The sequence below is a fragment of the Sparus aurata genome, chromosome 11 (assembly GCF_900880675.1).
Source record: "Sparus aurata chromosome 11, fSpaAur1.1, whole genome shotgun sequence".
NCBI classification, from domain to species: domain Eukaryota; kingdom Metazoa; phylum Chordata; class Actinopteri; order Spariformes; family Sparidae; genus Sparus; species Sparus aurata.
Genome location: NC_044197.1, coordinates 12521737 through 12534574, shown reverse-complemented (window position 1 = coordinate 12534574; position 12838 = coordinate 12521737). Strand labels below are relative to the sequence as shown.

Sequence of the window (12838 nt, the reverse complement as noted above, 5' to 3'; positions counted from 1 at the left end):
CTGAATGTCACAGTCAGTCATCGCGGCCTCCCTCTTAGTGATGCAGACAGAGAGCCATTCTGATTGCCCCACCAGTCAAGCCAAGGGGTGAAAAACATTTACATGCAAATACGAATGACCCACTAGCTACCGCGAGCACGCTAGCTATGGTATCCTGAATGAACGGCGACCACAGAAAATCCGGCACAGAGGACTTGCCAATCAGCGGCTCCATTGTAGCAGCACACAGGCTTTAGAAGTCGCTGTTATGTGTGTAGGATATCAATTATTTTTTTTTTGCTTTTGTGGCTTATTGGTTTGTGGCTGCCATTGTCGCCGCTCCTTGCATGAAGCGAAATTAATGTTAATGAATTCAGACCGGCAGACGTAATGTACTGCATTAACAGGCTGTGAAGAAGCTTAAATCCTTTTTCTAGCTATTCCCACATAACTCCTCAGTATACAGAGCGTCCTCACGAAAATCCACTCCTCTCCGACAGCACCATAATGCCATCTAATCAACCGTCCACTCTGAGTTAGAATGATTATAATCCAGGACCCGTCATAACGAACGCCCCTTCCTGTCGCGTTGAAGTGGTTGGTATCGGGGGACAGATTGCGGGTGGACTGGCTGGGTCCTCGGGGGTCTTGGAGAAGACGAGACTCAGGCTCTGCGAGTGGCTGTCACCCGCGGCTGGGATACTTGGATCAGGGACCCGCCTGCTGTCACCAGACCTGTTGCCTCCAGATGGGCCCTGGATCTCTGTCCTCGTCCTCCTCCACTCCTTATTTCATCTTCACCTTGTCATTCGGTCATGAGCACCATCAAACATCACCTTCCCTTCATCCCCCCTCACTCGCCATTAACAAAGTCCAAATCAACATGCTTTTGTTCTTTAACCTTGACATTCAGCTTTAAGCTCCACCATCTCATCTCTCGCTCATTGGCTCCGGTTTTTCTTGGCTAAAAATCCCCTCTGAGTGTGTGAGCGCGTGTGTGTGTGTGTGTGTGAGTGTGTGTGTGAGTGCATGCGCGCGAGATGAGATGAGCAGACGCACCGCACAGCGAGACCCCTTTGATTCGGCACAGCAGAGACCCACAGTGAGGCTGTACATTAATTGGTGCTTCTGAGCCGTTAATTTAGGCGAGTACGTTCAAGGACCCACTTTCCTTCCACTTTCCAACAGCAACAGAGGGCTGAACGAGCATCCTCTTAAGACTCTCCCGCTATTTTCCGCTCTCTCCTGCTCCATAACTCCCAACTTTTCCCCCCTTTACCCCGTACAGTCCAGCCTCTCCCGTCAAACTTCGCTCCGCCGTCAGTGAGCGAGGAGAGACAGCAGATCACAGTCTCGGCTCTCGCCAACTGCCCCTGCGTCCAGAGCCAGCAAGCCAGGGTTTTCTTTCTCTTTTTTCAGCATGGCTGCCTCCCCCAGGTCAGTGAACGCGTTAAGCTGTTAATTACCTCAAAGCACAAAACAAGTGGTAGCCTGGAAGCGATAGCAGACATTTAATTCTTTTTTTTTTCTTTTTAAAGTGTACAGTACAAACTTAAAACCAGAACACCAGCAGAACGAGCCGAAGCCACAGCAACAATAGCAGCTGCCGCGGCAGTAAACAACACTGTCAGCGGCACTAACAGACAACAGCAATGAGAGCATTCTCATTTTATTTTTGCTGCCGCTCCGTGACCATAAAACTCCAGGATGGAGCCATTTGGGCTGGATGTTCCCCTAAGAAATGAATCAGCTATAAAACTGCAGCAGGATAATACCAGTCCGGCCCGCGGGGGCATGGTTTCTTGAGATTCACGCTGTGCTGATGTGGGAAATGATTCAGGATGTGTGTGACCAGCATCCTCCCCGCAATGTCTCCCACCATCCAGGAGCTGGTTAGACTCAGCCTTATTAGTTATCTGCTTAGTGATCGTAACAACCTGGCCCGGGAAATGAAACCGAGGAGGTGTGTCTGTAGAAGCTGTAATAGAAATAAGTGTTGCTATTTATATCGTGTCAGAGAAGGAAAATAATATAATTGCAGCATGGCTGCTGGCTCTGCTGCTCCAGGCTTTGGGCTTGTGGTGGCTTGTTACTTGGCCCGTGAGCGTGTGTATGTCTGGGAATCAATGCACCAGTGTGTATTCATGTATTCTGGTTGGTGTATGGGACCGGCCTGTCCTCTCCATTCCTGACCCCTCATTAGTCTCCTCTCTTGTTAACAAACAGGGGCTCTGCTGACACCGAGACTTCATAAGAGTGAGACGGAGACGAAGAGACGACGATCTGTGTGTGTGTGTTTGGGAGAGAGAGAGAGAGAGAGAAAGAAAGGGAAAGCGATGTGATTGGGCTTAATGACGAGCAAACAGGCTGCGCACAACATTCAGCTCACACACTCTGCCTATTCGTGTCCAGCAAGCAGAAGTCGGCGTCGCCCCCCGTCATCTTCTCATCCCGTCTCCCACAGTTCTCGTGGAAACGACTCTTTTTCGCCGCTGCAAGAATCCCCAGTGTCTACCTTATTCAAATACAGGAGAGACACACAGGCGAGAACACACTCCCCCTGTGGAGGTACAATAAGCCTACATGGGATGCCAGTTGTACCAATGGGGAACATCTTTATTCAAGAGCCACTTGGCCTTTGGTGATAGCAGCTGCATTCTTTGTTCCTGTCATACTGCGCCACCTCAGGCTCCACACAACACGATATCGCTCCAACTTCTCCGAGACACTCTGTCACACTTAAAGGGCATAGACGAAAAATATTGAAATCACAGACTTTACAGACTCCGAGTGGAGAAAGAGAGAGAGAGAGAGAGAGAGAGAGACTAGCCTGTGGCGTCCGATGAGAGCACACAGAGAGAGAAATTTTTCGAGAAAAATGAAAGAGCGCTTATTATTGACTATATCGGGCTTCCTTCTTTGAACTCCCTCATCTATTCTGGCTGCCTTGGCATTGCTCTGGATGCGTGAAAGCCATGAAGCAGACGGAGAGATGAGAGCTAAAGGAAGACAGGACTGGAAAAACAAGTGATTAAAAGATAAAAGGGAGAGAGCAGATGATGAGGGAGCAGCGGCGGTGTGTGATTAAATGGCGAAGGTGGTCCCGTTGGGCTGCGGCCCTTATTGCAATTTAATGGGGGGGGGGTCTGGGTGACCCTTGACCCCTTAGTGAGTCAGGGGTACCACCTTAGTGCAGATCAAACCGCCATGGCTCGACAAAACCCCCCAACCCGGAGGGCATGTGGGCCTTGAGAATGAGGTGTGTGTGTGTGTGTGTGTGGGTGTGGGTGTGGGTGTGTGTGTGTGTGTGTGTGTGTGTGCATGTGAGGGCTTGCAGGGTCACCAGCAAACATGTTTATCCTGCTGCTATGGCAACCCCGGCACTTTAGCCTTGGGCAAATAACAACAAGAAAATCCTTATGTGCGAGTGTGTATGTGAACAGGAAGGCAATGCGATGTGAAAAGAGCAGCGTGATTTAATATACGTCTTAAATTCATACATTTCAAAGAGCTGTCCGGTTCCCTCTCTCTCCCCCCCAGCGCCTCTCACCCTCTCTCTTCCCCCCTGCCCCTCAATCATCGGGCCCTCCTTTTCACCTTCTCTTTCTCCCAGCTCCACATGCTAAGTGGGAACATTGTTACGGTCAATTTGTCCCATTCAGGGTCCCAGTGGGCAGTGTCCCTGCCCTGACAGCCTGCAGACAGAGACCACACTGCCTGAGAGGCTTTGACATCAAGGTCCAGAGGAGACGAAGGAGGAGGGAGGAAAGCAAAGGAGAGGAGGAGGCGGAGCAGGAGGGGGAAACAGGAGAAGAGAGGTGACGCGGGGGAGCTGCGGTATGGAGGCAGAATGTGCGAAAGGAAAACAAGCTCGGAGAGAAAGAATGACAGAAAAGAAAGGAGAAGGAGGGTGAGGTGCCAGGTTGAACACAAGCCCCCAGACCCAGCTGCTCAATGGCGTTTCCGACCGCTCTGTCAGTCTCAGGCCAGACTGATGTAGATGGCGACAGCTCCGCTCCTGAAAGTGGACGGTTCTAACAGATCTGCCTTCGATTTGGCCGGAGCCCAGAGAAATACAAGCCAGGCCAGACGAGCTCAGGAGAGGAAACGCAGGTGTTCATACATGTAGATTCGCTGCGATATTGAAATATAATTAGAATCAAATGTTTACCCTCGTGACTCATTTTTGCCAGGAGAAACTTCAGCCAGGGGGATGTTAAAAAGGGACTGCTCGGCGCAAGAAATCATTCTTTCTCACTTCCCTCTAGAGGTACGCTCGGTTTGGATTGGAAATACTTTCCACCGAGAAAATAGACTGTTGACAGCGTGTTGATTTCCAGCAGTAATAGGGGAACTGTTCCTAGAAAGACTTTTGAATTTTTGAAAAGAAATTCTGTTTCATGGCTTTCAGCACCACAACTGGAGTTCCATCCATCTCCACTGTATTGAGGCAGAGGGAGAAGATCACAGAGACAAAGCTTTGTAAGTAAGGAAGAATGGCTTATGACAAGTATTTTTGAGGCGGAGTGCTGGCGAAGCTGCTCTGTAGTCTGGCACAAAAACCAAGTTTATGCTCCACCATATTCATCTTTTTCCAGAATAAACAACAAATCAAAGTTCCTTGTAGTCGATTAAAGTCTCACCTAAAATCAACGTAAACTGCAAACTGTTACACTTTTATAAAGCCAGAGGATTCATAAGAGACCAAATCGAAGCAGCAGAGGGGACCAACATGTCCTGACTGCTAGTCCCAAGCACGGGTCAATCTCCAACAACACTGGGTCCATTTCCCGTCATGCGACTCAATAGTCTCTTTCATTGGACACCCTCTGCCTCGCCGCAACTTTGGTTTCTGATGCAGGCTTTATACCACAGAGGACATTATACAACTGTTTTCACAGGCTGAGTAGAAACCACTCACTGACCAATACAATTACTTTAATGTGCTAAATCTGTCTCTTTCAATGCACAGTACGTAATCTCTGCCAGTGGGGCTCTTTGATTCAAAACTCTGGAAAACAAAGGATGTAGTAGTGGTGCACCATCATTAGGTGTTGCCTTCGTCATTTAACAAGCACCATCATGTCTCTGGATGTAAAATGGGATAATGTAGGGAGACGGTATCCCTAACCCTACTTAACAAGCTGCTGGCATTGTTGTCGTTTTAGTTAACTTTCTGTAAACCTAGGTAGAGGATTGTGAACAGGCAACAACATAAATATATTGTATATATATATATATATATATATATATGTATATATGTATATATACACATATATAAAGGTGTTTTGAAGATGATTTTTCTGGTAAGAGAACTCCAGTCGTTCTCCCTCTCTCCACCTTAGCTGTGAAGTTGAATCCAAGTTTATATCTTCACTTTGGCCTGAACTTGTCCAACAAACGCAGCTTTGTCTGACTAATCTATGATTTTTCATTTACACGTTGGGAGCCGCCCCCAGGCCCCACAGGTGACGTAACCCCCCCCCCCCCCCCCCAGCAGGGTGCAATGGGGAAGGTGGGGGCGGGGGGGAAAAGGGATTAAGTCACTGTGCAAAGACACCTGTTATTTTAGCACATAGGGCGCAACACTTGCTCCAAGGCAAGGGGTGCAGAGGCGGCTGTTGGCGTCAGAAACGAGGCGCAAAACAGGGCGCCCATTCAACCGATGCTGGACAGTGCTGAATCACACTTGTATGGGGCACAGAGACAGACTGACTCACACACACATGCGTGCACACACACACACACAAGTCCATGCAAGACAGGAAGGCAAACAGACACAATGTGATGCACAGTGTGCCTTATGTCTTCTCTTTGACAGACATGGGCAAACACTCACTCTGTCTCCCTCTTTTCTTAATGACACACACACACACACACACACACACACACAAACTATTCTTCAGACTAATTGGCGATGCAGACTCCACCGCAAAGACAGCGGGGATCTGTCAAGGGCATGTGTGTATGGTGGGATGTTGCAGATCTCCCCCAAATGAACTAACTTTATAATAAATCACTGGGCACTGCTAGCCAAGGATTAGCCGTGCTCCAGTGGGCAGTTTGTTAAGCTGCCGAGGAGAAGCACCGGGGACGGAGGAAACATCGCCAAAAACTGACATCAGCACTGGGACCTTGGAACGGTCCAAACCCCCTGCCTGGTTTCCCGGGCACACATTTAGCCTTGTTATCTGAGTTCTCCACTGACACACAATCCTGCTCCTATATCAAGCTTTTACTCGAAACTATTGCTTTTTTTGTTCCTGTTGGGGTTGCTCCACTAATCACGTTCGGTGTTCAGGACCTCGGCTCTAACATCAGGTATGCACCGTTCCTTCCATTGCCTTCCCTTATGTTTGCCTTGCTTGTCGGTGCAATCTTGCCCCCTACTGAGTCATTTCTTTTGGCAGGCGCGATGCTTCCTACAGTGTGGTTATTTATACACTGACTGAGAAAACATTAATCCCCTCTCTCATGTTCTGCAGACATAAATTAAACTCTTTTGAGGAAGCTTATTATACAATCATTGAGAACCATCACAGCTAAAGCGAGTTTTAAATCGCCTCATAGCGGTGTTATTTCTGTATTGGTTACAGTCACGTGCCTTCTTGATCATTCTGGTCCCCCGATCTTGCTCAGGGAGTGTAAAACATATATTCTCTTGTTAGATTTTTGTGGAATCGACAGCAAACGGATGCTTTAACTCCCAAAAAGTGTTTTGTCCTCGACATCTGAAAATGAAAGCCGGATCGGGTACAATAAGAAGATCTGAGATGGTATCAGACAGGTATTTCCTTCTGTTGTCTATTAATTCATACCCTCTGATAGCGCTTCTCTTGTAATTACTGGTGGCGCGATTGGGCCTACAAGGGGGTGTCAGCACATGAGAGGAAGAAGGGGGCACCGCTCCTCCTCTGCCACGCCGGAGAAGCTGCAGCGCTCAGATGATTAACAATATCTGGTTTGTGATCATCCTCTCCCTTCATGTCTCGTCTTAACTTCTTCCCTCTCACCACCTACTGTCGCCGCCTTGCCTGCACCGCTGGTACTGTAAGAGAACCGAGGTCTGGTGCAGCACAATCTGAGCAGCAGGGGAGGAAAGGATCTGTGTGTAACCTGTGGCAGAACCCCTGAGCCCCGGCTGTCAGGGTGGGTGACAGCCCAGAGGAAGACGAACTAAGGAGGCTCTCGTCCTCTGAGGCTGATTGACACAGTCAGAGCTACATAAAGGTTAGTGGAGGTGCCGGTATTCCCTCGGCTGTGTCTTGCACTGGACGAGGAGCCTCACTTTCTTCAGATGTGTCTTTCCTCTCTCTCTGCTCTCCTCCCTCTCACACACACACACACACACACACACACTCGGGCTCATTATAGGAATGCTCCGACCCCTTTGGGACTTCACTTACTTCTGTCTCCCTTTCCAGTCCACAAACCTCGACGTTGGACAAAAGGCAGCTGAAAGGCAATTTGAATTTGAAACGGGGCCACAACAAAACAACACGCAGCTTCCCCCCCCCAAAAGAAAAAAACTTCAGGGGACTCGGTGCCAGCTATTGAGTGTCAGCGGCGCTTGCACACACACATACACACAAAAAAAGCCCCAAAAATGAGATTCTGACACTTTGCAGCCAACTAGCTCAATGTACTGTAAAGATATCAGCTGCTGCAGAGGGAGAGGGAGGGATAGCAGAGCCCCGCAGGAGGGAGCAGTGGACACCAGGGGCCCAGCGGGTGGGACTGTACAACACACACCACCGATAACGTGCAATCACAACAAATACACACCGAGAGAAAGGCGCATTTAGATCAAGTCTGCTTCCACAGCTCACACAGCAACTCACTGCATGGCTTCATGATGTTCTCTAATCAAACAGCTCTAAGAAGAAAATCTCTTTAATTAAGGTGTGTGACGGCAACAAAGGACCCTTGGTCAGCACAAAACTGTCTGCCATTCATCAATCACAAAATGAGTCGTGTCAATAAACAATCAATAGATGGACGGTGAAGTGCCTTCCTCGGGCTCCAGACAGCTCAGAGCTGCTTGTTTTGGTGCGTGGCTCCGCTGCGAGCTACGCAGTATGAAATTGAGAATTATACAATGAAGCCCGCTGTCAAAGCCGAGACGTGGAAGACCACAGATCAGCTACTGTGCATTGATCCGGATCGCGTTTAACCAAATCGCCACAGTTTAATTCAGCCTCCGTTGTCACCAGAGGCGACGCAAATGTATCCAAAAGCATCAAGGCGCGACAGAGCACTGTGCCCCCGGAGCGCACCGCCGACCACCGGCTCCCCACCAGCAACCATCCCATCCCACCCCCTCCTCAGTACCTGCACACACAGGACAGCTCGGGTCACTTACCTCTGCTCGATGTGTGGAGAAGGTGCCGCCGACACGACCGGCAGTGCGAGTCGATGGTGAGTCCCGCTGCTGGGCACAAGAAGAAGAAGAAGAAGAAGAAGAAGAAGAAGAAAAAATCCGAGAGTGATCAGAGGAGAGAGGCGGCTCGTTAGCAGATCCTGTGCGGGGCTTTTGTGAACTACTCCTCCCTGTCGCACCTGTCTCTGGCAAAAACTGATCCCGCACGCCGGCCTGACATCCCTAAGACAACTGTCTCAGGGGCTGTGTGTCCATGCCCCCCCTGCTCGCTCCAACACACACACACACATACGTACATACATACATACGCGCACTCACTCACTCACTCACTCTCACACACGCGCGCGCACGCACGCACACAGACGGCACCACCTGTCCCCCGGTGCAAAAAAACAGCCCACAAAGAGCTTCTATGTCGCGCAACGACACATGGCATTCCCCGTTAGTCTCTGCAGCAGTACTCCCTCACAGACAGCCGTCCGAGATCCCCCAAGTAGCGCTGGAAAAAAAAAAAAGGGATGGAAGCGGTGCGTGATGACCAGGAGAGCGCAGTAACAAACCCCATCCAGCACACCGCTGGCACCAAACCAGCTGCGACGGTTTGGGGTACAAGAAATTTTACATCTGCCGCTCTCGTCGCTCGCCCAGTTGCGTTATCAATCTTCCGTCTCCCTTACAATAGTTGGTTCTATTTCGCCGCTGCGCACGACTGCTGCTCTGTCACTGCTGCGTCTTTTTTTTTCATACCCTCCGACTCGAACTGTGAGGAGAGAGAGAGAGAGAGAGAGAGAGAGAGAGAGAGAGAGAAAAGAGAGAGAGAGAGAAACCGTCCCTTTCTGTCCGCTCATGCGCCCCGCTTCCACGCAGAGCCCGGCTCAGGATCCGGCGCAGGGCAGAGTCCCATTCATAGGAGGGTTGTCTTTTTTTTCTTCTTTTTTTTTTTTATTGGAAATAGTTCCTGCGCTCAGGAGCTTCTGGTGAGGCGGGAGGGTTGTCTGTTCTGGCGGCTGTGCGAGTTGTAGAGCATCTCCAGCAGCACTGCTCCCCCGCTGTCATCCACCAGGAGAGACTCCTGGAAGCCTGTTAGTGCCAAAACCTGAAGCAGAATCACGCAGCGACTGGAATGGAATTGATTAGCGACTAATTGGGTTTCATTTGGAGACGTCAAGAAAAAAAAAAAATCCAATTTATATCAAAGTCTAGCTCATCGCGGTATTAAAAAAAAAAAAAAGAAAAGAAAAGAAAGAAGGAAACCAAAAACAAACCGAGATGACAGGGTGGTAAAATCCATAACCCAGATGAGTCACCTGTTCGACACAGAAACCAGACCTGAGGCGTGAATCAGAGAGAGAGAGGACTGCTCCTGGGCGAATTTAAGGAATCTTTATACTTGCAAGACAAACAACAGAGGGTCACAAGAGGTCTGGCAGGTTACACAACAGTGATTCAAAGCAGCCTCCATAAAAGTGTGTATTGTTACTGTGAGAGTGTGGAAAGTACCCAGAGAAGACTCCATGAGACCCATATCAGCCAGGATGATCACACACACACACACACACGATCCTGTGTAACAAGCTAGTTATGAGTCATACCTAAAGATATCATTTGAGAATATTACTTAGGAAAAGTAGTAAAAGTCTTAAAGTATCTGATATTAAATGCACTCAAGTATTAAAAGTAAATAACCCAATATATTTACATGTATACTCTCTGATTAATTTCTTTAGATCTGATTGATCAATTTCAAAATGCCACTTCTTTGACTCTGAAGCAGCGATCCTCAAAGTAACCAGTAACTGAAGTTGTCAACTAAATGCAGTGTCGCCAAAAGCTGCCAAGAGTGTTCAGTATTTTTTCCTGAACATTGGAATCTGTTATTTTTCATCAGATTGCCGATGAAATGAACCCATTTAAAAATGTGCTACTTTGTGTCTAATGCGGCATGTAATCTTCAAAGTAACTAGTAACTAAATGTATTTTAAAACGTAGTAAGAAGTAAAAGTCCAATAGGCTATTTTCCTCCAAAATGCAGTCGAGTGGGAGAAGAAGTTAGCAGACAATAGAAATACTCAAGGAAGGTACCAATTCATCATTCGTCATTTTACTTAAGTACAGTACAAATGTACTTAGTTACATTTTATCACTGATTAACTGTATTGGACCACCTTTAACGGCTGCAACATAAACAACATTGTAGATAATGATTTCCACTCTGTGGTATTGTTACTTGTTGTTACTCCATATTAGGAGGAAAAGTCACCCATCATTTGGTCAGTAGGGTGAGAAATATGTCCATTTGTTTCCACTCTCACGACTTCATCTCATGTGATTCAGCACAAATATTTTATGGGGACGCAGTTTAGTCGGAACAATTAGCTTTAATTAGGATTCCTGAAAGTCCAATTTGCTGAACTCAGTGAACTTGAAAACTGTTTCCATCCCCGACTTTAAGGTCTTTCTGCATCGTCTCATTGGGCCTAAATTAACACAACAGAGGAATAATTTAGCCTAATTAAATCTCAATAAGCCTCCAGCCAAATGTAAGAGTAGATCTGCTTCACTTTGGGCTTTGAGTTTGAAGTCAAATCAGTGTTTTTTCAGCGTCAGTCTACATCCTCGACCGACCTCTGCATCTAAATGGACAAAATTATTAAATGGCTGCATATTCACAGCGCAGTCAGTGGATAATGCTGGCGCAGTGTTATTAAAGGAGTTAAGACCTACTGGACCTCTTCGTGAAATGGCACGGAGCCAAATCCACTTTTAAGCTTTTGATTCATGCATAATTAATTTAGCCGAAATAATGACTTGTTTAGGTTTCGGGGCTCCTGTGTGTCGCTCCCTCTCAATAAATTCACTGCCAGCCATCTGACAACGTTTTTGATACAATCTGCTCATCAACGCTGCCAAATCAGATCCTGATTCGGGAGAAATATATGCAAAAAATAAGAAGTCCCCTACTGAGAATGATTTAGCCTGAGGTTATCTTATTCAATTACTAATCCAAAAACATATTTTTGGATAACTTCATTTACATTAAACGTCTAAAGCCCAGCCACCAGATGAAATTAGTCACACTTTAGCTTTCTGTAAAGCATGATCCATTTAAATTTGTGTGTCAATCGGACATTTTTGCAATACGGATCATGTCACATTGGCAACTATATGCATATGAACATGGCTGCCAAGCAAGAGACCACTGTTCAGGACAGTGTTTTGACATTTCTAAACTTGAAACCATTGAATATTTTTGACATGTTTGACACTGTTGGAGACGGTGACTGGATACCTTTTTCGAGACGTCAAGACATTTTCCAGGCGTCTTTGTAGCGTCACATTGTTTCTTGTGCTTCAACCTAAACCGACTATAAGCACAGTGTCTTTAGTTTCAAACTCAAATTGATATTAAAGAGACGTTGTTACATGGCAGAATGCAAAGTTTCAACATATGAGTGGTCTGCAGAAACGTTCACTCCCAAAATGTTTCCTGACAACTGGGTTGCTTAAGATAATGACCCTCTTTCAGTTTTGGAAGCTATTTCGAAATAAAAGCCATAAGGCTCTACAAGGCAACTTCCCTTTTTTAAAGGTTAACTCCACCATTTTTACACATTAAAATGTCGTAACATGTCTGGGAAGTACTACTTCATGTGGAATAAAGGACTTTATGACGCCTTTTGTGGCTGCAGAGGAAGGTGCATGTAATCCGATTAATTGCCTCGGGTGATAAATTGCATTGGCACCATGTTTTGAAAAGCGGTCCCCTTCTTTTTTCAAAGCCTGGGCCTATATTTCCCACAATTCCAACATAACCAGTGAGTGACATCACCAGAGGTTATTTAACAGATTACATGCGGCTTCCTCAGTGAAGTCTCTGTACTACTTTTTTCACATATGCAGTAAAACTCCTCAAGACCTGTGAACACACTTTAATGTGTACAGTTGGTGGAGTTTCCCTTTAATCCACTGCTGTTTTTATGAATTTTATAATATGGCCTGCTCTTGTCTGACATTGATATTATTGTAGGACATTGTTTTAGTGTGCTTTTTGTTTGCTGTTTTGTTTTTAGTCTTATCTTCCTTTACACAGCCCAAATGTGCCCGCTCCAGCACTGTAATACTTATTAACATTATTCATCCTGCTTACCTTATCATCCAGGGCTGCCTGTGACTTTGTAGCCTCCACAATTAAAACTTAAAAAGAAAAAGTTTCCTTTGCAGAGGAGACAGGCTGAAAGTCTTTGTACAGGCCGACTGCGGTTAGAGCAGACTCTGCTCTGACAGGCAGCGGTATCATTATTCAGGAAGACATGGTTTCAGCAGCAGAGGAATAATGATGAGTTGTCCCCGCACGCTTGATTTCTGTCCCTCTATTGCTCTCACTTAAAAACCCAGTGTGTCGGCGTGTTTGTAAGAAACCTAAACCAAGTTGTTCTGTCATGGCATGCAGCGAAGGGCAAACTAGCTTTAAGAGCTGGG

At 46.9% G+C, this 12838-nt stretch overlaps 1 protein-coding gene across 2 annotated transcripts in view; it reads right to left on the bottom strand.

Moving 5' to 3' along the window:
* sema6bb (sema domain, transmembrane domain (TM), and cytoplasmic domain, (semaphorin) 6Bb) overlaps positions 1 to 9433 on the bottom strand; it is a 138498-nt gene extending 129065 nt beyond the window's left edge. For both annotated transcript variants that reach the window (XM_030433231.1, XM_030433229.1), the window contains exon 1: positions 8342 to 9433. The gene's annotated coding sequence lies outside the window, so the exon portion shown is untranslated. The remainder of the gene's footprint in view (positions 1 to 8341) is intronic.
* Positions 9434 to 12838: the final 3405 nt, after the last annotated feature.